The following is a 26,655-nucleotide window of genomic DNA, read 5'->3' on the forward strand; positions in this document are numbered from 1 at the left end:
AATTTAGTCAATCTTACCACAGCTTTGTATCCGTCTTATTGTGTCCTTATCCCAGTAGAGTCAACTCAGTTTTCCTACCAACTTCAAAAGCCTGCTCAGCTGGCCAATGCACCACAACTGCAGCTTAGTAAGAGTTGTGATTTACCTGTCCTTGCTGCCTATAGCTCACTTCATGCTCAGGAGATGCAGGGGCATGTTTAAAACATCTTCCCCTAGCCCATTTTAGATATCAAGATGGGATGGAAGCTCCCTAGAGGGTCTGATTCTCTCCTTTAACTATAAAACGAGCCTGTAGTGGCTAAGTCAGAAGCAGAGAGCTTAAGCTCCAGATCTAACTCCTACCCCATTACCAACTAAACACTTGGATTTGCTGCAGTTTGGTGGCAACACAACATGAGTTTTGAAGAACAACGTGTTAGGCATGAACCTATATTTTTATTTTTTGTGTGTGCTTGGTCTTTACAGGGGTATAGACTGGAGGAACATTTGGTCAAAATGGAGAATTAGAGTGAAAAGATCCAGTAATTGTGAAAAGTGCTGCAATTTGGTTTTTTTTTGGTTATATTTTTGTTTTTTTATTTCTTGGGGAGGGGCAGAAAACTATGATGTTTCTTGCTTAAAAGGAAGCCTGGAGAACCATCTGCCCCATGTCTGTATGTCCCTTTGCAATGAGATAGTTCAAGGCAGAAGAACTTGGAGTTCTTGCATTCAATCTTGAATCATCTGACTGCGAGCAATGGCAAGACTCTTCTCCAAGGGATGTTGGAAAGCAGAAAAGTGAGTGCAGGAGAGAATGAGCAAGAAGGTCAAAACAAGATCTGATTACTCAACCACATTTTAAGCTTACTTTGTATTTCATGATTAATAAAACATTGTTTCACTGCATCATTTTTCTGTCCATCCTGTTTAACAGTTAGATATGTAGTTGTTTTTGTATTATGTAGTCATATGTACAGTTGTATTTCCTGATACCTGTTATTCACAGGTTAGAAATTATTAATTTATTATCTTATGTAATTTTAAAAGAGATATCTCTGACATGTACACATGGAAAACATTTCAGAGAACACGGTAAGAATTTCAAAATCATGTGTCTGCCAAAGACTTGGGCCCTGCAATGGCAAGTTTACAGTTGAAATGTTCCTTTTCTGCAGTTGTTAACCAAAAATATTCTACTTTGGTTTAGAGCAACCAAGAAAAAAAATCACCTTAGAGATATAAAAATTTTTAAAAATCGCTTTTTTTTTTAAATCACTTTTCTGAGAGAAGGGTTGGGGGTTTTCTCTCTCCTTTTGGCAAACCATTTTCTTCAGGTTTTGTCTTTCAGGGGGTGCTTATCTTCCATTACAAGAAAAGCTGTCTGGGAACAGATTTCAGGGGGCAATAGAGAGCTGCAGCCTTCTTTCTGCATTAACCCTGTAACTGGATTATGAACACAGATGCATCTGCACATCTCATTTCCATCTCTGTATTCATTTGGCATTTGGATCCAGCACTGAAGCATATTTTATTTTCTGCAGAGTGCTGTCAAGTATTTTAAGACTAAAGATCTAAGTTAAACAGCTTAGTTTTGAATTTGATGGTCAAGAAAAACAAACAAAAAAAAAATACGTAAGGGCACATAATCTGCCACCTCTGCCTTTACCACCAGCTGCTTCCTGATTTACAGGCCTGAGGTGAGTATTTGCTTGCTGAGATATCTACCACTGGTTTTCAAACAGTGTTCCTTGAACTCTTGAGCTCTGTGGATGATAATTAAGAAAATGAAACCCACAGTCAGTGGATTTAAATTTGCTAGTCAAAGTAATCTGCACTCCTAGGAAAAAAAGAATATTTAGGGATCTTCAAACTGAAAAAAAGGTCTAAAAAAAATCACTGAAATATGTTTCATGTGATACATTCTTGAGCCATTATAATTTATGTAATCCTTAATATTTTATCTTACAAAATAGATCAACACCTTTGTAATAGTCTTTCACCCACATATCACAGTGGCACTTCCTCAAGTATTATCTAGAAGATTAATATTTGCTCAAGTCACTACCTCCAAGTAGGACTTCTCATCCAGTAACTCAGGAAGGAAAGAAATAGCAAGTTGTCTCTTCAGCTCCGAGTTCAGCACTGGGACAGAGCTGCCTGTGTGATCTTTGTGTGTTGTAGCTGGGGAGCAGCTGAGCCCAGGCCAGCAGTGAGCCTTGGCAGCAGGGAAGGACAGCAGTGCCCTGGGCTCCACTGGCAGGAGCACAGCCAGCAGATCAAGGAAAGGGATTCTTCTCTGTCCTCAGCAGCCATCAGACCACATCTGGAGTCCTGCATCCAGTTTGGGGCTCCACAGTGCAGGAAAGGCGTCAATAAACTGGAGAAAGCCCAGGGCAGGGGCACTGTGGCGGGCAGGGGTGGAGCAGGAGGGACTGGGGCTTGTTCACCCGAAGAGGGAACATCTTTGCAGGGAGATGAAAAGGCTCACAGCTTCACATCTACAGCTTATGTCTAGAGTCACATGACAGGCTTCATAAAAATATATCTCAATTTTTACTGACAGCAATTTGGCCAGCTGATCCTATTCAGTATGCGACAGCCAGCAGGTTGAAGGCTACATATCGCTGCTGGCTACACGTTTCCATCAGCTGAATCGTATCATCATGGTCAGACACTTTTTGTGCTTTGACCTCTGAAAAATATTGCACTTGGAGAAGGTGGATAACCAATCTTCTCTGGAGACGTTTACTGAAACAGCTTCAAAATCTTGCCCTAACATTAAAAGTTAAAATAACTTAGAAATCTGAATTATACTTTGAATATTCTCAGTAATTTTTATTCTTTTAACCAGATAAGTATTTGACAGGTAATTCTAAGTTTCCTCTGGCAGATTAAATTAAGCATAGATTCCACTTTCTTGTCCTAGCAAAATGGTTTATCCATCAGGGTAAGATTATTCCAAAAGGAGAATACTTATGTATTTCTTCCTGTTATTCCTTTAAGATTGTACTTTCAAACAACCTCACATTGCTTTCACCAGGGAGCCTTATAGAAGGATTGTTTTGGCATTATGTTGAAGTAACTTTGCCTCTGTTCACCCTATTTAATCCCTCTCTTCACTTTGTCTGGTTTAATTTCCTCATCTCTTTGGGTCTTTGGGCAGGACTGAATTTTTATTATCACTTTCTCTCGATGTCTTCTGCTGGTTGTCCGGAACATTATTTTATTTCAAGAGATATTCTAGGAGTATGTTTGGGGTATTTTATAAAGAATGGGACATTCATTAAAAAACAAATATATAAAATGTGCAGGAGTTTATGATGGAATTTGAGTCAGCACTAGCAGAAATCAGATAATTGTTTCCTTAAACCTGAACATTTCCTAACAGAATAACATTGATATCAGGATATGCTAGTGAACACGTTTGTGTGTGGGCAAGCAAATGTGATGGGGTACAGAACAAATGGACAGACACGTGAGAATCTCCCTTTTTTATGTCTCCTGAAGCCGATGTTTTCTCTCCTCATTATTTTCCTCCTATAGGAATCTATTTCATGTATACTCTTCCAAGGACCACTTTATTAATGGGGTTATACTGTTCATATGCTTTCTTCTAGATTTCCAATCTTCAGTCCCTTTCTGCTCTCCTCCACGCCAGACTCTTTTTCAATGTTCTTGGGAAAATGGGGAAATATGACATTGGTATTTCTTAAAAGTATCTCCATTTCTGTGTCATGTTTGGACAGGAGTAAATAGAAATAAATAGTTAGAGAGGCAGCTTTTTTATCTGAACAAAGCATTTAAGTACATGTAGAAATCTTATCCATTTCAATAACGTTTAAGACTATGACTGTGTATGTGTACTTTGCAGAATAAATATAATACTAGAAGCTAGAGAGAAACTTTTGTACCTGATGAAGTGGGAAAGAAAGAGCACATTACCAGCCTATCCCATGGATCTCTGTCCCACACGGTTGTTACCAGCTAAGGGAAGTAACAGCAGCAGCAGCCACCTTCAGAACTGTGAGAAGGGATAATAAACAGAGTTTGACAAGATAAAAGTGCAAAGGCAACTAGTATAAGGCCTGATTTACCCCTGTTAAATTAGATAAATTTAATGAAGTTGCATTTGAAATGAGTTTTGGTCATCACAGTCCCAATAGGTGACAGGAATTCAGGAGAAAATTCCAGTATTTTTCAAACATCATGAATACTTAAATCATGATGTCCTGCATAACACCTGAAAACACCTTTAAAGTCTAAAACTGGTAGTCTGGCATCCAAGAGGTGCTGTTGATTCCTGTAAAAAAAATGTAGATTTTGATTTATGATGTCCAGCTTCCAGTCATGCCAAGAAGAAGATCATAATGGTGCTGCTTGTCAAAATCCCCCTGGCAGCTTCCTGGTCCTGCTGAATGTCCCCACCAAAGTGCAGCTGTGGGCAGAGCCCTCCACAAGTTTGGGAAGTGGACCTGAAGACATTAGTGCTAAAGAAAATCACATCAGGTCCAGATTTTAGAATGTCTGTAGACAATTGTTAACTACGTAATTTTGCCAGAGAGTTATAAATTGTAGAACACTCAAGGAAACCTAGTGTCTGTAAAAATCATATCTGAATATAATTCAGTGCTAGATATAGCCTCAGTTTTTGCTGACCTCCAACATGGTGAAGCCATTTGACTTTTTCTGGGGTGCTTTGTCTTGCATCAGACCCATAATATTCATGATAATATTCAGTGCCTTCCCATTTATGGATGTATGCAAAAAATAATTCAAAGAACAATATAGAACAATAATTCAAAAGTTCAATATAGTTGGCATTTTTTGTACAAAGATTCCTAGCTTAAAAGGGGGATTATTTTTACTATTATTTTTACATATATTTCTACTAAATAAAATTGGTTTTAATTCGAATGACTTTAACTTCAAAAGTCTAATCAACTTATATTAAAAGAATGCATTGTTGAAACAAATAAATATTATAAGAGCTAAATAAAAATGTGATTGAGTCAATCCAATGCTTTCCCTCATTATAAATTATTGTATTTTTTAGGATACTGTTATTTTGTACCAATATGGTCAAACCTCTGAAAAATAAAGCTGAAGAAAACCATTAATAACTACATATGTAGTTGCAGACAGCAGAAATAATACAAATTAGATTTAGTTACACATGCTTTGGCAAAACAAAAGATTGATTATAAACTTTTATTTGAATGGAAGGAAAAAAATCCATCTTCAAATTAAAATTGTCATGTTGGCAACAAGAAGAAAAATGCAACAAAAGGCTCTTGCTAGCATGACCTAAACCATGGAGATGGAAAATATGAGCCCTGCAAAGAAAAGAATAATTTGGTCTTCTATACTTGTCAAAAATATTATAGAAGTGTCTATTAGCTGGCTGATGAAACAAAATCTTACCTGAATAATTTTTTTCCTTGTAAATGGTATCAAAAATATATCAAGAACTAGTTTTCCCCTTCTATATTTGTCTACTTGGAAATAAACAAATGAAATAAATAAATGCATTTGCATAACTAATTTAAAAGGTAGTGAAGAAAAGAAAGTATTTTTCAGTTTTTTTCTTAATCCCTGCTGTTTTCTGTTCTCTACAGATTTTCTTTGCAGGGTCCTATTTGTTGCAGATAAAAAACATGAATGAATAGCACAACCAGCAGAGAGAGAAGGTTATTAAATCAGCAAATGAAGGAACAGCACAAAGAATAGGAACACCTTGCAAACAGATTTCTTTGCCTCTAGAGAGGAAATACAGCAGGGTTGTTTGGCTTAGGGGATATGCATATACTCAAACATAAAAGGCAAGTGGCTTTAGTAATGAAAACTCCCACATAAAGAAAGTAAGAGGATCAAATGTCACGTGTACCCTCTAAGGAGCTTGCAAGATACCAGAGCTACGACACATGTAGCTGTCTTCAAACTAGTCATTTTGGGCCTGTATCCTTCAAAACATAATAACCACAAATAAGAATTTTGTTGTGACTGTTTTGTTAGTTTCCAATAAAATAGGAGGAGGAGATATTATCAGGAGGGAGAATGACTGACTGATGAGGCTAGGTATAAAGCAAAATGTTATCTACCAGACAAATGTGGCTACTGAGGCTGTTGCTTAAGAGGTACAGGGGCAGCCTTTTGCTCTTTCTTTCTTTAAACTGAAATAGTAATAGAGAAAAGCTGAAAGGAAAGAAAACAAACCACACATAGATGAGAATTTAGTGTAAATGATGCTGAAGTTAACAGTTTGTTTTATTTTTGATAGTTGTTCCAGTACTTCAATGGGATGATTTTAAGCAAGCTATTTATTCTGTCCTCCTGCTTAAATATCCTCCTGTCATATTGCTGAGAACTGAGAACCACACAGAGAATTTCTAGGGTATTCCTAGTACTGAGAGTCCTTCCAGCTGCCCTACTGAGACAGTTGGAGAAAAGCACAGCTCCCTGCCACGGCATCCTGAAGGCAGGATGGACAATAGAGGAGGCCAGCCTACAGAAAGACATTGTACAGCCATGGAAGCAAAACCTCTGTCCCTGAGTGCCAGGGCAATTAGAGTCTGTTGAACTACAGGAAAAAAAAAACCAACGTAGAAACATAGAGTGTCCTGAGCTGTAAAGGACCCACAGGGATCATCAAAAACTACTCCTGCTTCATCTCTCCTCAGAGCTACCTTACAGTTTTGAAATGTTTCTCCTTTCTTTTGTAAAAATATTCTCTAAGCTAAAATATTTCCCTTTCTCATTGATTCTGTGATTTATATGTGCCAGCTTAGTTTTTTTTCAGATTCTTTACATCTTTTCTTGATTTTATGCTCTGAATAAAAGCAGAGAGAAAATATTCATATCTTTCTAATGCAAAAAATCCAGTATGCAGGAGTATTATGTATTTTTAAAGCTGGAAATATTTCACTTATGACCATCTCATTGGAGGATGTTCTTGCAAATGTATTCAAATAGTTTACAGGGATGAGGTTATTTTAATTTTTAGAGGGCAGTTCAGACAAAGTAACATATGCCTCACTGGCAACCAGAAGAAGTAAAAAGCACTCTGACAATTGGGAAAAGAAGCAGAGAGAAAAAAAAGCTATATGACTAGTAAATAGTACAGAATTTAATGCCTATATACTGCAAAAGAATAAATTGTTTCTGTTTTTTTGTGGAGCAGCACAAGTGCCTATGCATCATGAGGAGAACCAAGAAGGTTTTTTTAAAGCCTTTTTTGATTTTGAGAAAACCTGCCATGCATTTATCTGTGCAAATTTCTGGAGCAGAAACTATATAACAGTACATTGAGGTAAGTTGGGTCAGATTTTTCTGCCATTACTAACATTCTGTCTAAGTCTGGGTTTAAACCACTTTGGGGCATTTAAGGAGTGACATTTGCTGGCTAAAAATCAATTCTCATCAAGATCTCTTTGGCTTATATACTGGAATCTGTGCTTTGAAGCTCAGAGGAATTACTGAGAAGTTAAATGGGAGAACAGAGAAAAAGGGACCAGAGAAGAAGCTCAGAAGTCCAGTGGGGAAATAACTTCTTTTCCCCATTCACTATACATTACTGCACTGTGAGAGAAATAATGAAACCAAAGGAGACCTGAGAGGAAGTTTTTGATTAAGCAAGGTGTACAGCTTTGGTGCTTTGAGACCCAATTTAGGTGCATCCTCAGGCTGAATCTTGGAGACATTTTAGTTACTGAATGCTCTCCAATTGTCTGATAGGAAAGTAAACCAAAACCTCTCTACTGGTGATGCTGTGAGAGTGGTGGACATGTCTGTCTCTTTCTAGACAGTATCGCAGAAAGAAAGTATAGAAGCAGCAGGTGGAAGAGTTGAAATGGTGCAGCTGAGCTCACATCCTAGCAGATGCAAGTTCAAAGATAGACCCTGTCCCCATTCCCAGGAATTTTTCATTAGTAGACCAAGCCTTTCCTTCACCATGAGGTCAAATGACAGCAGCTTTGCAAAGATAAAGAAGTATATAGAAAGCAGTATTAGGTTTGGTGCTGAAGTTCGCTGTCTCCTGTGTGATGAGGGTTCATCATTTTCTATTAAAAAAAAAAAAAAAAAAATTCTTGAACCCCCTCGCAGTTTCATGTATCAAAATCACCAGTGGAAGGAAAGGTCATTGGTTTAACTCTTCTTTAAGGCACAGGGAATATTAGAATATAAGAGGTAATGTGAGATATCATATAGGATAATTAGGACATAACTATGTTCATATATTTTCCTATAGATGAAATTACTTTGTCTGCCCTTCCTCTTTAAGAAATTACAGTGGACATTGTTCCTATGGTTACTGGGAGGCAGCATTTACAGAGACTGTGGGTTTCTATAAAAGGAATAAAAAATCACTGCAACTGGAATGGTCTGCTGTGTTAAAAGTCACTTTGCACTCCAATTTTTATAGGCTAAGAGGATGCTGAAGATTTTGTTTCTAATCAGGTACAATGTGACTAATTAAACATTTAAGATGAGTAATACAGTGTAATTAATTTTGTCAGCTTTTATTGGTTTGCCCCTCCTCCCAACCCCCTCCCCAAAGGTTTGAGATTTAGAACGTCAAAAACATCAAGAAGACTTTAGAACAGCAAAGGACAGACTGATCTCAAACATGGTCAGGAGAGAATACCTAAAAATAAAATTCACTACATATTGCTGCATGTAATACTACCATCTGATCTACATTTGAGGTGCATTTGGAAATACTGACCTCTTATAAAACACACTCGTTGACCACATATTAATAACAACCTACATGATACATTTTTTCCTTATTTTTCCTCCCTGTCCATTTATGACCTGAAGGAAATTTGGAACAGTTTTATTGGAAAATGAATTGCTGTTCTTTTGAAAACTTTGAATAAAGTAATCTTTAGTGTAATTTTAGTCGTTTAGGGTAGGTCAAATTAAAAGGTTGTGAAATGTTTTACCTGTCTGAGGAAAATGTTTTGTCAAGCTGACATAACCTGTTTCAGAGAGCCAGATGTGAAATAGGCTTTAAAAAGTTTTCAAAATTTTCAAAACCATTTTTTGACAGTGTCAAATATAAGTCAAAAAGAAGTGAAAAGATCTTGTTTATTTGACTGAAACCCGTTACACTGCCCTCATGAGAATTCTGTTTCAAAGAAGTTAACACTCATAGAAGAATGCCTTTGTTATTATTTTGGAGCAGAAGTAGCCCAAGAATCAAGTTGGAGCAAATGTCAGCTTTTATGTACATTCTGTGGGGTCACAGATGAAAAGCACCTTCTGATCATAAAGTTTACTTCTCATTAGACAATATAAAGCTGAAAGAATATTGTCTTTTTAAATCTGCATCATACTTAGTATTTCTGTTGGAGCTTCAATTTATATTTTAGAAGGATTTTCAGTTTTGATTTGGGAAAAAACCCCACACAATAGACAAAGAGTATCTTTTATATTCAAATTTGTTCTACATATCACCTCTTTCTATTGGTTTTCCCATTCTGTTTTCCACCCCCACTGTATTATTATCTTTTTTACTTTCTATTCACTAGCCTAGCAATGGAAAACAATGAAGAGAAGAAAAATAAATCACTCCTCAATAGTCTGAAAAGCCAAAACGTTTCCATTCAAGACAAAAAGTCAAAGCTATGATATTTGAATATATTTCAAAATTAGAAAAAAGGTTACTTTGCTTGCTTTTATAATGCTGCATGGGTATGATTTCAAAATTTATTTATTGGCCCAACCAGCAGGCAGATGATTAGCTGAACACATTGCTTACCTGAATGTGCAAGACTGACTGTTTTTGGAGAATGAAGTGATTCAATTTTGTTTTAGCTGGGGCTACGTCACTGCTTTCCTCATTCTGGATTTACTCTATCGTTCAAAACAGACACCTGGGTGACATTCACTGTGAATATTGGCCGTGGACACCCACTACAATGTTTAAATGATGATGCACCAAATCTCATGTCTAAATCATGCATTCTAAAAATGTGAATGTCAGAGCACAGCAGCCCTCATTGGTACAAAAAAGCTCACTCCCCAGGCTCTCACAGCTGACAAGAAAAATACAAACAAAAACAGTCTATGGAGAGCTCTCATGGTGACAAACTTATGCTAATGCAGTAATTAAACCTTGGTAATTCAAAGAAATTCACTTGAACTCTCTTATGAATTCCCTGGCTTTTTTCTTTTGGTCTGAAGGATTGGAAATTTTTGTCTTTCAGAAAATATCTTAGGGCATGTCTGGCAGCAAAATATTGTCTATTAATGAACAGGCAGGATTATTTTTACTTTGGAGAACACTGAATTAATCACTGGGTCAGGTTCTGTCATCTTCCTTAAATCTCCTTTGGACTTTTCAAAAGGCAGTTGCTGCTGCATAGGACTTTTAAGAACCCCAAGATGATAGCAGATTCTGCCAGCAGTACTCATTTGAATTGATTCTTCCCTCTTATAGCAAATTAATGGGTTAACTCTTTTAACTGGTGTAAACTAGAATAGTTCCACTGGTTTCAGTGAAAAAGTATAGGTGCATAACAATTGCAAATATGTCCTAGAGAGGAAAAGTGAAGTGTAAAATATTCAAGACCAAAGCTATTTCTGTGCTAATGACTTAGGATCAGAATTTTTTCCTGAAAAAAAAAAATGATGACAACAGGAAACAGAGTCATCAAGATCTAAAATATGTATAGTGTATAGCAATTACTTTACAGTGATAATAATAGCATAGTTGTAATTTTACACTTAGAATCATGGAATATGTTGAGTGGGAAGGGACACCCAGGGATGATCGACTCTAACTCTGGGCTCTGCACAAGACATCGCAAGAGTCACAGCATCTGCCTGAGAGTATTGTCCAAATGCTTCTTGAGCTCTGTCAGAGTGATTCTGTGACCACTTCCCTGGGGAGCCTGTTCCAGTGCCCAACCACCCTCTGGGTGAAAAACATTTTCTTTATATCCAACACAAACCTCCCCTGGCTCAGTTTCCTCTCCAGTGCAGAGCAGAGTTGGATAATCCCCTCCCTTGACTGGTTAGTGATGCTGTGCCTGGTGCACCCCATACATACCTCCTGAACCTTTCACTAAGTACAATGGTTTGGAAAAGAAAGAGAGAGCACAATAGCCATGACTGCATGGAATTCATCAGAGAAGATATGGTGGGAGGATTCTCAAACTCCTTACATATCATTCCAGAGAAAAATGGCAAGAAAATGTCATCATTCAAAGTCACCTATCTACAACACACATTGTCCATTAAAATGACATTAAAAGTTCAAGTGCCTAGATGAAAGCTCAATCTGAGCTTAGTGAAGTTTCCTGGTAAAAGCTGGCAGCATTTTTGTTAGATAATATGTGCCCTGTGTGAATTATCATTTAAAGATCCTGTAAAAAGAGAGATGGCAAACTTCTCTTTGCCACTTATTTCCACAAGAATTGTGCTTCCTAAAGGTGATTTGCTGTCTTTTCATTCATTCTGAGAAACACAGAGAGAAAAAATAACCCCCACACCCTGATAGTGTTGAAAATGCTCCAAACCTAAGATTAGCTATTGCACTTGTTTACCTGCTATCCATTAATATTTAATCTATTCATGGATAAAATGTCAGCTGAGCTGTCCAGAAACATCTGGATGTTATGATACCTAACAAATCTAATAGGCATAGCTAATGAGCCCAAAGACGGGGAATGCATTATGTGGTTGCTGGTACAGCCTTCACCCAATGAATATAAATAGGCTTTCGTTGATCTTTTGTCCTACTAAAATGTAATCCAGTTTATTGAACTGGTGAATTGCATTAACCATTTTGACATTATTTCCTTATAAATCTAACATAGTGTCCTTGTTCTGTTCTTTGTCAGTACATAATACTAACCAGAAGGAAAGGACAAAATCCCACAGCAGAGAAGGGTTCCAAACCACTGATGGATGTTGATTTAAATGGGAAATGTTTTTTAAAGCTCAAAGAGAACATCACATATCTGCAGAAAAGGTCTGTGGAGGAGGTTGGAGGAATGCATTAAAAAGGACATATTTCATACTTGTAAGGCAATGTGTTATAGACTTGGAGCACAAGTAAATGAAGGTTTGTAAGTAGAACTCAGAAAAAGCTTATGTGTCTGAAAGACTGCCTACTTTTACACTGCTATAGTAGTTTATCACATATTTAAAAACCTCGTGTCACAAACCGAAGCCAGCATGGCTACAGTGACATGAAATAAACAAGGGCGTTTAATTAGAAGTTGCTGTTTTACCATTCCATTTTAAAGTATCTGAAAACATTTAATAAGCTGGTGGCAGGAATATGGCAATCAAAATTTGCTGAAGTTGGGGCTGTATGTTTAATACAGTCTGCTTTTTCTGTGCAAGTGACTGAAAGGGTTGAAAACACAGTTGTGCCTCAGAGACAAAGCATAAACTTTATCTTACCTTATCTAACTTTCCCATTCAGCTCACAAAGGACACTGTCTCGTGAAATGCCATATTAACTCCATTTGTGATGTCACTAGTTTATAGCACATATGTTAATATAAATACAAAATAAATACTTCTTATATGTGGATTTATAATGGCATTAGACAGTATCTAGAGCGTTTTCTTTTAAATTCACAGTTTATGAATCTGAAGAGTTTGACATAAAACCCTTCTTCAGATAAACAATTAGAACAGTTCAAAGGCAGATTTAATTCTTTTTACTGTATTTGCCATCATATTGACCTGTGGCTTCCTTTCCTTTTAAGAACACATACTCATTTCCATGTGCTAGCAGTAAAAAGGCTGAGACAAGGACAGGTTACAGAATTCTTGTCTAGCATATCTGAAGAAGGTATGTGCATACCCAGGAATCAGACCGAAAAGGCAGGAAATCTTCCTACAGCTTCTCTGAAAGAATAGGGAGGTGGCTCATCCCAAATACCTGAGTGCACCTTTCATCTGTAAATGTGTTTTTGTCAGTATTCTGTGTATTTTCTTTTCCAGTCATTGCTTCTGCGGCTCTGCAGATCATTCAGCTAGTTCAGTCTCAAGGGTATCATTTCTATGATTTCCTCAGCTTACCAGTTGCATTCAGACCTTGTTTATATGAGCTTCTCAAAGAATGTCAGGCTACAATTAAGAGCAGAATTTGAAGAAAATATTTATTATGGAAATGAGAGATAAGAAATGAAACCAAAACCTTGACTAGGATCAACCAAAAGAAAAACAAAAAGAACAGGGAATGCAGAAATAGTTATATATTTGCTTTTGGGTCTTCAAATTTTACAGAAAAAAAAATAAAATTCTAAAACCTGAATCTTCACACAAGGCCCATTTTTGATAAAAAACAAGTTTAAAAATTATCTGAATCTCACATTACTGCAGTTTTCCATGTAAGTGTAACTATTGATGGTATCTAAAAACAACTTTTTACAACTTTGCCCCTATAAATACCAGGTAGATCTTTCCAAATGTGCAGAGTGGATCACAGAAAGATAAGCAGCAATTTGCTGTATCTGGGAATTTTTCGGTGTTTGTTTAATGTGGCAGGATATCCTAAGGACTTGCAGTTGTTTCTGTACAGTAGAAGAGATAGCAATGGATCCAAGCATCAGAGAGGGGACATAAACAAAGGACATAGGACATGAATGAGCTGCAGTTCCCAACTGCTGCACTTGGGAAAGCAGCATGGCTCAGAGGACCAGCAGAAACCCCTGCCTGCTTTCCTGATACCCTGAGAAGAAGAATCTGTAATTAGAATACAAGCAAATATCCTTGCAATCTGTTTCTGACAATGGAAAAAACAATTTCTTTACTGTTTTAATGATTCATCTGTTTTGAAAGCATGATGAATATTGATGGATCTGACAGCATCACGTCTGCTGAGTAGGAAAAAACCTTGAGAGTTTGTAAAAAAAGTTAAAAAATGAGAATAATGAATGGCTAAAATATGAAAGGAAATCAAATTAAAAAAATATTTTTATCCCTCCAAACACTAAAACCTTTAATTGGTCAACCCTTTCTTTAAAATTTATTGTGAAAAAAAATAAAAATTGGGTGGAAACTCAGTCTCTTTGATTAAACAGATACTGCACTAATAAAAGCTTACACTGAATTGAAAAACAGATGATGAAATGATTGTTCAAAATTTACCGAGCTTTTCTGTATGTACACATGGGTAAATGCAATTATTTTGGACTTTATAACTTTGCATATGCAGTACAAAGAGCAGAGTAAATATTTTCAAGCATTTTTTCCCCAGATCTCTGTGGCATGTTAGCATTTCTAAGGAATTTAATAAGGAAAAGGAAGATATTAGATATTTGCTATGCAATTATTTGTAACAATACAATAGATAGATCAAGAAAATAAATTCAAATCCAGCGTTTAATATTGAACAATTTGGTGGAATTGGAATACATTTTGCTCTTTGAAAACAGATTTGAGAAATGTGTGTCTATTTAAGATGGCTTTGGAGTCAACAAGAGATGACAGCAGAACTGGCCATCTTCTGCCAGCATTATCCTTGCCAGATTCAGTCCATAAATGAAGCTCACAACTTAATAGTGGCTACTCTGGTTTAAAATGAGGACTGATAAATTTGCATTCCACTCTGTATTCCAGAAACTGTTGATGGGATATGAGAAAGCAAACAGGAAAGAGCTCAGCTCTTTGCTGCCTTTATTAAATGAGCATTTCCAATTCTTGGCATTGTAGGTCAGAACCAAGGGAGGCTTTTTCACCTGGCAGGATAATTCATGTTAGGGAAAATTTGTTCTCTTTCTTTATTTCACAGCACAGCAGAAGCTTGAATAAGTGGGATGTGACAGGAAAATCAGGTCTTTTGGTTGCAAGCTGTGATTTTTTTAAGAACCAAACTTCACAAGTACTATTAAGAATAAGAATATTAATCTACTGCAGAGCAATGATTTTTAAAACCTTTCTAAAATAATAGGCCACATCTCTACTTATGTCTGGGTATTTCTTTCCTTCTTAGAATGATCTATACAATACTGCAAATGGCACATATTTATTTTCTCAGCAGATTTTTGGTAGTTGAAAATTAACTTTGGGATGGCTCAAAGATGCAATGTCGTCTTCAGATGCTTAAATTACAGTAATTTCAACACCTCCTCATTACTAGTTACTGTTTGGTCTTTTTTTCTCCTTTTATTTCAACATTGTTTACTTGACACCAAATTTGGTCATAACAGTAAAAAAACCACCTTAAACAGGATAATATACATCACTTTTTCAGCCTTTCTCTGCTTGAAAATTATCATTTTGGATGCAAAACTCTTGTTAATTTCTGCTGTGCAACATATGGATAATTTCTTTCTATTTCCATTGCATTTAGCATTGCAATAACTGCTGATAGTTCTGTCAGTGTTTCCACTTGTCCCTTGAAATGCAGGAATCTTCTCTGCATGCTTGATGTAATATGATTGTTGCTGATGAGCTCTTCGATTTGATTTTAAATATATGAATTATGTCATATTATTTCAAGAGTTAATTACATCTTTAAAAAAGTTCTATAGTTTCTAATTACAGCTAGCTTTCAGTACTGGATAATTCCTGCTTACATACAATTCCCACTGTGCTCATACCCTGCACGGTCAGAAAAGTCCTGCAGGCTACCCTACAGTACTGTGCAATCCCAAACAGTGCAGACGTGGTATTTGCTCTGACTACCATCATTAGAGGTGGTGCAGCTGAAGGTATTTATGTTAACAGGCTTTAGCAGGGAGGTGCAAACAACCCTGTGAGTTCTGCAAACACATGGAAGCTGCAGGTGAAATTTTGCTGCACAATTGTATATAGGCCCAAGTAACAATTGTCCAGCCTGTAAGGATGAATTAAACAACATCATGGGACAAAAAAGCATAGTCCCCAGCCCCAAAGTCCAGAGCTGGTTGCAGCTGCCTACCCACATAGCCTTTGTAAGCAGCCTGTGTTTTTTCTAGCTGTTCAGAAGAAAACAAACATGATGTGTTGCAAACCACCAAACCAGAATCCTCAAGGTTTGAGAGGTGCCCCAGCATAGCTAGGTGGTCATGGGACTGGAAGCTATAGTGCTTGTACAAACAGGTCTGCTGCTTGGAAGAGCAGACACTGCTGTTACAGACAAATTTTGCCAGTGGCAGCAGGTAAACCCAGCCATCCACAACAGCTAATATAACAGCAGGAAAATGGCTTCAGGATCTGGTTCACCTGCTTTGCCTGATTATTAGACTGGGGATGATATGGGTTTCAAAATCTGTGTTGCACCCCAGCAGGCCCAAAAGCTGCCACTAGAGCTGAGAAGTGAGCTAAGCATCTCCATTCACAGCCACAAAGCCCAAGGCAGCCTATGGCACTGAAAGGCACATTGCAAAACCAAGTGTGTGGTCCCATTGCTGGGGGAAACCTCTCACTGGAACAAAACCAGCTGCCTTGTGAACGTGTTCACCACCACAAGCACTATTCCATGGCCCTGGGATGCAGGCAAGTCCACAATTAAATCCCTTATTATTATCCAGTAATGTGCCATAGTTACACAGGAGCAGATAAGCAGAATGAGTTAGGATAGACCCTGCAGGCTTTGTGCTGCTCTCTTGCCCCAGACATTGACACTGCAAGCCTGAGCATTGCTCATGCCATCTGCATGGACCAAAGGCCATGAGGAGGTGGGTAGAACTCCATGCAGAGTCTTCAGACAGCCACTGTGCCCCTCAGCACACCACAGCAGCACTGAAGAACCTGTGTTCCCAGTGGGAATGGACAGAAGTTCACTGCCACATGGAATACCACCCTTCTCCTTCAGGTTTTGCAAAGTGTGTCTGGCCAAAGGATGGATCTCAGTATGCTTGGAACTTTAAAAGTGAAAGGTTTGTACAGCTACAAAAAAATGTTGCAGAGAAAAATATTAGAGGGATGTGGATCCACATCTGTGACACACTCAAAAAGTGAGAAAAATACATGGGTCATAGGGTCTAGCAGAAAATAACTGAGAGGTTGATAGGCAATAGAAGGAAGAGGCAGAGCTCACCTGCCAGTCAGTTTTATAAGCTCTCCTGAAAACCCACCAAGGGCACATATTGCTATAATATTTATAAAACATTTTCTCTGAGCAGATAATCCATGACCCTGACAGGAGCACCACCAGTCCCAAACTTTCAAACCTCACTTCTACGCAGCTTTCAGAGCAAACCTCCATAAAGAAGCAAAATGTTTGGACAAGAACATCCTCACACAAAGCATGGATAAGAGGCATAAAAAGTATCAAGGAGGAAGAGATGCATCAAAGCTAGGAGGGCATCTCCAGAAAGACTCCAGCAGATGTAATCAAGAATAAAATTCTATGGAAACGGGCCTAAAAATGTTCCCATATGTTATAAAGGAAACTGCAGCACTTTGACCCAGGGAAAGGGCTCAGCTAAGGCATCTCTTTTGAAGTGTTATATAAACATGAACTTAGTGAAATGGACTGCTTTCACAGATGTAGCTTATCCATGTGCCCTGATTATAATTCTCAGCTAAGCATTCAGATTTATCTAACAACTAATAGCAACAATCATGTACCCCATTTTTTTTCCTACTTACGTTGCTTTTCAGTTGTCACTGGGTCTATGGAGACAAACCCATCTCCTTTGTAAGGAAATGAACTTTTTAAAATTCTAGTCATAGTTTTTGTAACATCCATGATTTAGCCTCACTTTCTAGGGTTAAAACTTTTTTATTTTAAGCTTTTTATTTTTTTTCCCTATTGCAATTTGTCCAGCACTGCTTGTATGGCAGCAATTTCATGGACGAAAGCCTTCCACTGGGGGTAGCAGAATATATGTAACAATTTATATTGAGTTTCCATCATGTTGTACCAGTTGCCACATGCGAATGAATTTAGGTTTGCAACACCCTTGTGAGGTAGAGACATATTGATTTTCCTTTATTATAGATTGGAAAACAAAGACTTTATGCAACAAAACCTCAGTCAATCACAGAGCCAAGAGTAGATCCTAGCTTTCCCCAAAGTGGACTTGTGTTGGCTATTGCAAGCCTATTTTCCTTCTTTCAAGATGGTGCTATTTTGCAGATAAAAAAGGGACAATAATGTTGATATCAGACAGCTCAGAGAAATATAATAGTGAATGTACATGTGGACATCCTTTTAAATTAGCTTTTATAACTAAAAAATGTTAGTGGAAATTTTGAAATATTTACCACTGCAGTCATGGTTGCATTGGTTTTTGGTTTGTTGGCTTTTTTGTCTTTTCAAAGTAGCAACTGTTTCTGAAGCTTTCCCTTCCATTCTCATTTTTCTACTGAAAAGGAAGGTCTGGTTATCATGAGCTATAATTAAAAGAACTCTTGAGATCCCCACACTTCAGAGAATTAAAGAATGACAAGTTGTTAGTAATGGCAAAATTATGCCTTTTTTTGGCAGCAAAATGTCTAGCTGTACTTGTAGTGGAGCATATAAATACTGTCAATTTTAAGGGAATTTTAACAAAATTTTTGAAAATTTATTGCAGTTATTAAGACCTTAAAGTTACGATGTCATTATACTTTTTCATTTGTAAATGAATAGAATCCTTTGCACTTGAAAATTTTGTTCTGCAAACACTTTCTAAGAAGTGTTTCTAGATATAAGTGAAAAGGCAGAAGTATTCTGTTCATACAGCTTTCCTCTTAAGGGCTAATTACATCCTCTCTGAAAGTCTGCAGCTGAAAAAATTATAATTCTATAGTAGGTTTACACATGCCCTTAAACACATCAGAAGTGTTCTGAAATGCTGCATACATATTGACTATATTTTAACAGTCAGTGCTCAAACAAATCCTTGATTTGAAAATGTTGGTTTTGAAAATGCTATAAAACAAAATTGTATTTGATCTGGTCTTTCCAAGCAAGCCTGTGCTGAGCTTGTATACAAAAATTCAGGTTTATAATAAAACAGGGAAATAGAGACAAAAGTAAGAACAGTGGTTTGCATTTATCCACCAGGGAATCCCTGATCCTTGTTGCACTAAGTTCAGTGCTTTGACTACAAACAATTTCACCTTAGGGACTAGTATGACGAGAAAAGCAGGGAAAAACAAAATAGAAAATAAGAGGCAGAGGGTAATTTGTCAAATACACACTGTTTCACCTTTTTTTGATTAAGTAAACTACAGAACAACAGCTTTCTTTCATTAGTTCAGCAGAAAAAGACAGGTGAAATGAACACCATAGAATGCTTGAAATATAGAGGATTAATTAACTACACCTGTTTCAACAGAATTTTTAATGGAATGAATCTGTGAGCCAACCTGCTACAGTCAAGCTGTCACTCAAGCAGGACTGGAGTTTTGGGTTGTGATGGTTATATACTGTCATCAGAACACCATAACACTGTGTATGGAACCCTGCCACATGTAGAACTCAGTTGAGTATGGATATATGTACCCAGCCATAGGCTGACACACAGATGAAATAGCATCCATTTCATGTGCATTTTATTCAGACAATAGAACCATCTGGAACAGAGCAGCAGTTCTACAATATACAGAGTTCCTGCTATGCGTGGAGTTAGAACTAATTTAATGGTATCAAATGACATCTCTTATCAAAGTTGCCCTGGAAAAAGGTCCTGCACAATGAGACTTCTCACTACAATAAATCACACTGGTATGGATGTAGTTTCTGGGCCTGATGAGAAATTAATGGGAAAATGGGTCACTGAGTTAAGTACTTGCTATAAGCAGATACTCATTAACATGGTAGTGTTACACACAATCCCATGTTTTATTATCACACAACACTACTGTGAACAATTGCATTCTAAGAATATCATTAAGCTTCCAAAACCAATTTCCTAAAATAAAAAAAATGTCAGAAATTTGCTTTTGCAGCTGTAGTATAATCTCATTTTCACTGCCTCTGTTGATAATTTTCAACTGCTTGCCTATGCTATGATCTACATGATCAAATACATGCTTTGGTCTACAGCAGAACTCTTCCTTGTCCAGTGCATAGAAAGGTTAGTACTTTGCTCTTATCCAAGTATTTTTGGGGGGGTTGTTGGGGTTTTTTTAAGTGCCTGATCCACATCCCTGAGTCAGAATTTTTCATTTCTTTTTGGCTGGGTTATGGTGCTCACCAATAACTGCTCTCTGCAGTCTCTGAGACTTCTTTGCTTCACTGTCAGTTGTTGATGGGAGTGCTCAGAGCTGGCTCAGGCTCCCTCTGATTGTACACAAAATTATGCATCTCACAGTGCTGCCACACAACCCACACTTAAGGGATCAGTTACAATTCCTGAGAGGCAATGTCAAGCACTCTAACTTCCTGTCAACAGTGGCATCATCTCCCCTTTTATGCCTCTCTGCTATCAGCAGCGGTTTGCATCAGCAGATATCTTGCCTGCTTCAGCAAGTCAGCCCTAAAAGTGCTGGGAGAAGCGGAGCCCATGTCCCCAGCCCACAGAACAGCAGTGCTAAGTGTTCCAATCCCCTTTTCCTTTTCCAGGAGAGATGTTGCTTCATACTTACTCTCCCACCCTCTCCAAACAGCATATTCTTCCTCCTCTGCTGGAGGTCCATGTTTCATTGCTTCAGTCCCTCTGAGTCCTCATTCAAAACAGCAGGGGTGGCTACAAGTATTTACACACTTCACAGCTCGAGTAGCAGCTCATCGAAAAATGGATGCACACAGCTCAATATGCAAGAGAAGAAAAAAGGAAGGGCAAAATTAATGAACTTGTAGATGGGATGATTTATTTGACTACCACATATGCTCCCCTGAATATCCATTTCCATCCTTTCTGTTTTCCCCTTGAAGGGGAGAAGATGGAGTGCAGAGTACCTTAGCAGAGCTAGACCTGGAAGGAGACATTGAGTGCATCCACTGCTATATCCTCCTATGCCAGCTATAGACAAAGCAGCTAGGCCACTTTTCTGCTATCATCTTATGGCCCCCACAGTTCTGCACCATGTAACAATTAGGAACTTCTGTCTTTATGCTTGTGAATCCAAAAAGTGCTGGGAGAGGTGGAATGGAATATGAGAGAAAAGGAAGCAGTGGTTACCTGTGCAAAACTCCAGAGCCTGGAGCCCTGGAGCCTCAGGACACAGAAGCTTTTCCATAAAACCAAAGATTGAGAACAGTTCTCCAAGACTCCCCTTGCCTATAAAGACAGACCTTTCTTGTCTCTAAGTGACTTGTTTCTTCCACTGTTTATTGAACCATGCAAAAACTGAGCAGGAAACATGCACAGACCTATGTTCCCTTGGTTTTTGGCCTCTCTTCAGGTCAAGTCCATTGTGGGAAGTGGTTGGTTCTGAAAATGCTGCAAGAATTACTATCCCTGACTTCATTCTTCATTCTTCTTTCTAACTGGGTTTCAATGAAAATAGTTAGGAATTAAAATGAGGATATTTTCTTTTTGAAAATAGTCTTCTTTTGTTTGTATGAATTATTCAATTGCTAATTTCACATTTAAGAACCTGCACTGAATGCCAACACAAAACTCAGAATATTTTATGAGCCTCAAAATTATGAGAAATCTGCTTTTTCTAGAACGAGAATATAGAAATGTTCACAGAATTCTACTGGAAATGCTCATTCTGTTTTATCAAAGCTAAAATTAAGTGCAGGGGTAATTTTAACATCACAGAAATTTACTCTAAAATTCTGGAGAACTTGAATATCATTATTTGTGAATTTCTGCCACATGAACTGAGAAATGGACATAAGAACCTTTAGGAGGTATCAAGGTTTGCTTGCTTTGTTTTTCCACCCTAATTTGATTAAATTTAATTTAATATAGCACAAATACCATCTGGATGGTGAAAAATGGGTGTTCACATTACTATTCCTTACTTTTAAAACTTTATGGACTTCCCCTTGAAATAACTGACAGTTAGGATTGTGGAGCCCTAAATCTGTTTTATCTTGGCCCTGAGAAACAGATTCAAACTAAGAAAACCTAGGAGATTTAAGTTTCTCTAAACTTTATTGCAATTCCAAAATTAAAAAAAAAAAAAAGTTTTTAAATCTCTCTTTATAAAGCATATATGTACATGAGGTGATAGACTAGAATGGACAGTCTCACAGGATAAGAGTTTATCACCCAGGTTCCCTTCAAAAATGTATATGGGCAAGTGATATGAAATACAGTCTGTGAGAGTAATTGAAGACTTCTCTTTTCATTTGGGAGAAGTCTTTCAGCCTGGAGAATAGTTTTCTAAGAAGAAAATGGATAGGTTTTCAGATTTAGGGTTATTTATAAAAAAGCTTTTTACATACTGTAGCTTGGCAGCGTCTTTGCAGGAAGACAGCTGGCAGCACTGTAAGTTTTGATGAGATGTCTGAGACACTTAAAAATACATTGTTATGTGTTTGAATAAATATCTTAAAGCACTGACTACTGCATAAAACTATCTGTATGTATATAATCTCTTCCTTACTTCATTGCTTCTAATAGAAAGTGTTGTGTTTCGGGGCTATCACCATGTGATGTGTAAAGCATTAATGTATTCCACTGTCTACCCCTCATTTTATATAGTGATCCCTTTATGTTTATACAGTATTGGACTTCTGTGCATGATGTACAAAACATAAAGCTAAAGCCATCATTCTAGTCAAATAAAGAGCTATGCTTGCAGTAGTCTTTAGCACTATCAAGTGGCAGTAGATAATCTGCTGCCACTTAGCCTTATCTTCAGCAGGACGAAATATGGATCAAATTTGTCCTTTAATGTTTGCATGCACTTAAAATGTTCATATATCAGACAGATAGCACAACTTCTTTGAGAATGCACATTTCTGAATGGGCTTTTGACTCACAACACATTTGACGATAAACAAAATGAAATAGGAGCCTTTAGGCATTATTCATGCGGGCATAAGTTGTAGATAGATACATGTGCACATGCTGGGGAAATGGCATTCATCTCCTATGAGAATATGTGGCTTGTGGATTTCTTAAATTTTCAGATTCTCAGTCTGGGAAGCACCAATTCATCATTTAGTCAGATGTTTGCCCTGTTGCTAGCCTTGGAGTTTAATCCAGTTACCCAGTGCTGAAATCAGTAAGTTGGATTTATGCTGCTTTGCAAAGGGTTTCTGAAACTGCATTCACTCTTGACCCACTCAAAAGAGAAACTGTCCCATCGCATGAGAATTTTCATGCAGTGATTCATCATCTCTGCTGCAAAAAGCATACTCATTTCTTAATTCTTAGCTGTGTTTCTGAAATGTATGGTGTCCTTTTTCCCCACTAAGCAAATGTAATTCTGTCTCAGTTTAAGACAATTTACATGGTGGATACTCTAAAATGAGTTCCTTCCCTTAGTTTCAACCAATCAATCCATTTCCACCAACAGGGAGAAAAAAATAAGAGCTCATATAAGTGAAAAAAAATAACAGTTTACTAACAAGCTAAGCAGTAACAAGCAAAGAAAAAAACCCCAACAACACCCTGAGCAATCATCAGACACAAAATTGTTAAATTTTGAGGGAACCCATTGAAACAAAAAGACACCTAACCTAAACTGTGGGTTTGTTGCCATCTCCAAGACGGTGCTCCCCAGTCATCCAGGTGGTCTGGAGACAAAGAGAAAATACAGCAGTGAAAAGAAACCCTCCTGGGAAGGCAGAACTTTGCCAAAAAACTTAGCTATTGACACAGATATTTACCTTGTTTTATTTGTCACTACCTGAATGATTTCAGTGTTAAAATAGTGTGCTTTCTCAGCCATATAAAAGCAGATCGAATATTCCTAAAACAAAATCCTGGCTTCTCTGAAAAAAAAAAATGTTTTATGTTCTAAACTTGAAACTTGCTTCCTTTCAGAGCGTCAAAATCCTAGAAAATTATGAATGCATCCTGAACTGTAACTGAGACACTGCTATCAACCTTTAATTCCAAGCATTTCTCCTAATCTCTCCTCTTTCACAAAGATCAGCTCTTGGGATGTGCAAGACACATTGGACATCCTCTGTCTTGAGGATTCAGCCAAACCTCGGTATTTTGGACAGGAAGTACATTTCACTTCTCTTAGTAGAAAAAAAAAAAAAAGCAGATACAGAAGTAGTTTGGAAGTATGCTGAGTTTAATTTATGCCATGCATTTGGGGAAAATGTGTTCTTGTGAGCTAACCCCTGCAGCTATGCAGTCAACAGGGAGTTTCTTGCTATAACACATGTGGTTGTACACTTTTCCTGCTACTGCAAATATCCAAATGCAAAATCCGGCATTCAGAGACATCATGTGGAGTTTTGACATTCCCAGGGTAACCAGGGTCTGAAGCTGATGAATGGATTATAATGAGATATAAATAGAGTATTTTTAACCCTGACAGATATGAACTAGTCCCAATAATATTTCTCATTTCATGTAAGAGAAAACAGTATGAACACTGATCTACTAAAGAGGCTAAAACTTAGCAAATAGAAGCAGCATGTCTTAGGACATAATAAAGAGCTTTTATTATCATTTTCACTAAGACAGTGGGAAAAGCAAATGTTCAAAACACAGTAAACTTGAGGAAGTTTTTAACATCTGAAATTTCAGATTGATAGTTTGAGTAAAATAGGGATAGCTCTCACTGTTTCAAATTTTGAACACCACATTGGGAAGTATGTAACAGTAATGAAATTGCTTTTATAAAATACAGCTGTGGGTTGCAGCTCCCCACAGCCTGTGCCATCCCTCTTTGTGAGCTGAAAGGTGTTATATAATGGCTCCTCAAAACCAGCTTTTTGTAGAGATCACATGCTGCAGAGAGCTGTCACCTGGAGGACCTGCCAACACAAAATGCTACAGTCTTTACAAAATGCTGGAGTGCGTTGCACTACCAGGTTACTCATGAATTGCTCTCAGTTGGTGTCACAGCAGGATTATTTGGAGCAGGGTGGGGGTGGTGGCATGAAACCAGAGCATTTAAATTTGGGGTTTTATCTTCTGGGAGCATATGAGGGCTAAAAAGAATCTTCCTAGACCTCCTCATTGTAACAATACTCACAACAGTAATTTTGGGGTGACACCCTATAAAAAATGGCAAGAAATCCAGCTGTGATCTGGAAAGCTGTTAAATATGTGGACAGGCATATAATATCCTATACCACTCAGTGGTAAAGAAGCATCATTTCTGGCCATATTTATGAGGTTTGGAAGCACATATCACCATGAAAATTTGTGTCACTAGACAGAGTGGCAGAGGTATGCTGGGTGTGTGAACAGAGCTGTTCAAAAAAAGCCTTTCACCCCTTTCTCTGATGTGATGAGGAAACTCTCCTAGGAAGAAAAACTGTAGTAGCTATTTCTCTGAAAAAGCTGGAACCAGTTGTCTTGTTAATAGATAAGACAATTGTTAGTGAATTCATTCAAAGTTTAACAGAAAATCTTTCCATCAGTCTAGCTTCTATAGACAACAGAAGTGTTTCAGAGTGAGACATATTTTACATTTTTTCACTCATCCAACTCATTTAACAAGCTTGTTCTTATGTTCACATAGTTTGAGATGCAGTGAGAAAATTATAATTAAAAAATACAAACTGAAGTCTAAGTTCTTCTCTTGTAACATAACGGTTCCATAAAAAAAAGATCATAATTAGCATTCAATACTAGCAGTGTATAAGGAACAGATGAAGTTTTGTATTAAGCAGTGAGATTACCTGGTGCAAACTGAGCCCTGTGACAAACCCAAAGTCCATTAGACTTCCTGGATTCTGTATAACCACATCTAACTCATCATTGAGTTTGTTTCATTCCTTATGCAAAGTCTTTTTTTGTCTGAGAATTTCTCCAGTCCTCAACCTTGAGTATGCAATATATCTAACTTCTAATGATGATAAAAATTTAAAATATTATTATTATTATTTAAATTATTACTTCACTAGTTCTGATTCCCAGCTGGCTCCATTTTAGGCTCTGACTCCATTGTGTTAATTGTGCTCATGAACAGAGACAAAAAGCCTTTTCTGCAGAGAAGTGCCTTCTACTTAATTTAGAGCAAGTTTCAGTAAAGCTACTGTTGCAAATACCAGGGAGTGAAGGGAGAGAAAGCGCCCTCCACTTATACTGGTTTCTAACTGCACTGCTCCATACTTTTAAATAAACTGAATGTGTTTTTTAAATCATACATCCAGAATTTTCATTGGCCTTCTATCTACCTATTGTCAAAAATGATTGATTTACTGTAAGAAATATGGAGTAAGACACAAATACTGATGAGAATCTCATGTCTGATATATCCATTTGTTTCATTTTGATTTCTTCTTTTGTACAAAACATTGGTTTTTTATGATAGGAAATATTATTTATGATTTTCTGTTTGAAATGTGTGTATGGAATAAAAACAAACTCAAAACAAAAGTACTTTAAAGGAATGACTACTAACAAAAACCCTGAAATATTTGGTTGCTTTTATCTGATATGCTCATGATAAAATTGATCATGAACAAGGCAACCAAAAAAACTTCGTCCCAGGGTTGGCTGTCATTAAATTTTTTAGTTTTCCAGATGACAGATTTCTCTTTCTCTGTACAAATAACATGAACGAAACTATGAAAAGAGAGACTGTCTAAATTTAAGAATTTGACTCACTGTTTTTATCAAGCACTAAAATTACTTTGTGTCATGCAGAAAATAAATTAATGAATCTATCACTTCTTTTTATTTTAACATTATTGCTAATGATAATATTATACTAGCACCCATGAGTTATTGGTACTTGTCAAGTATAGTGGGACAA

Source organism: Poecile atricapillus, chromosome W (assembly GCF_030490865.1).
Source record: "Poecile atricapillus isolate bPoeAtr1 chromosome W, bPoeAtr1.hap1, whole genome shotgun sequence".
NCBI lineage: Eukaryota > Metazoa > Chordata > Aves > Passeriformes > Paridae > Poecile > Poecile atricapillus.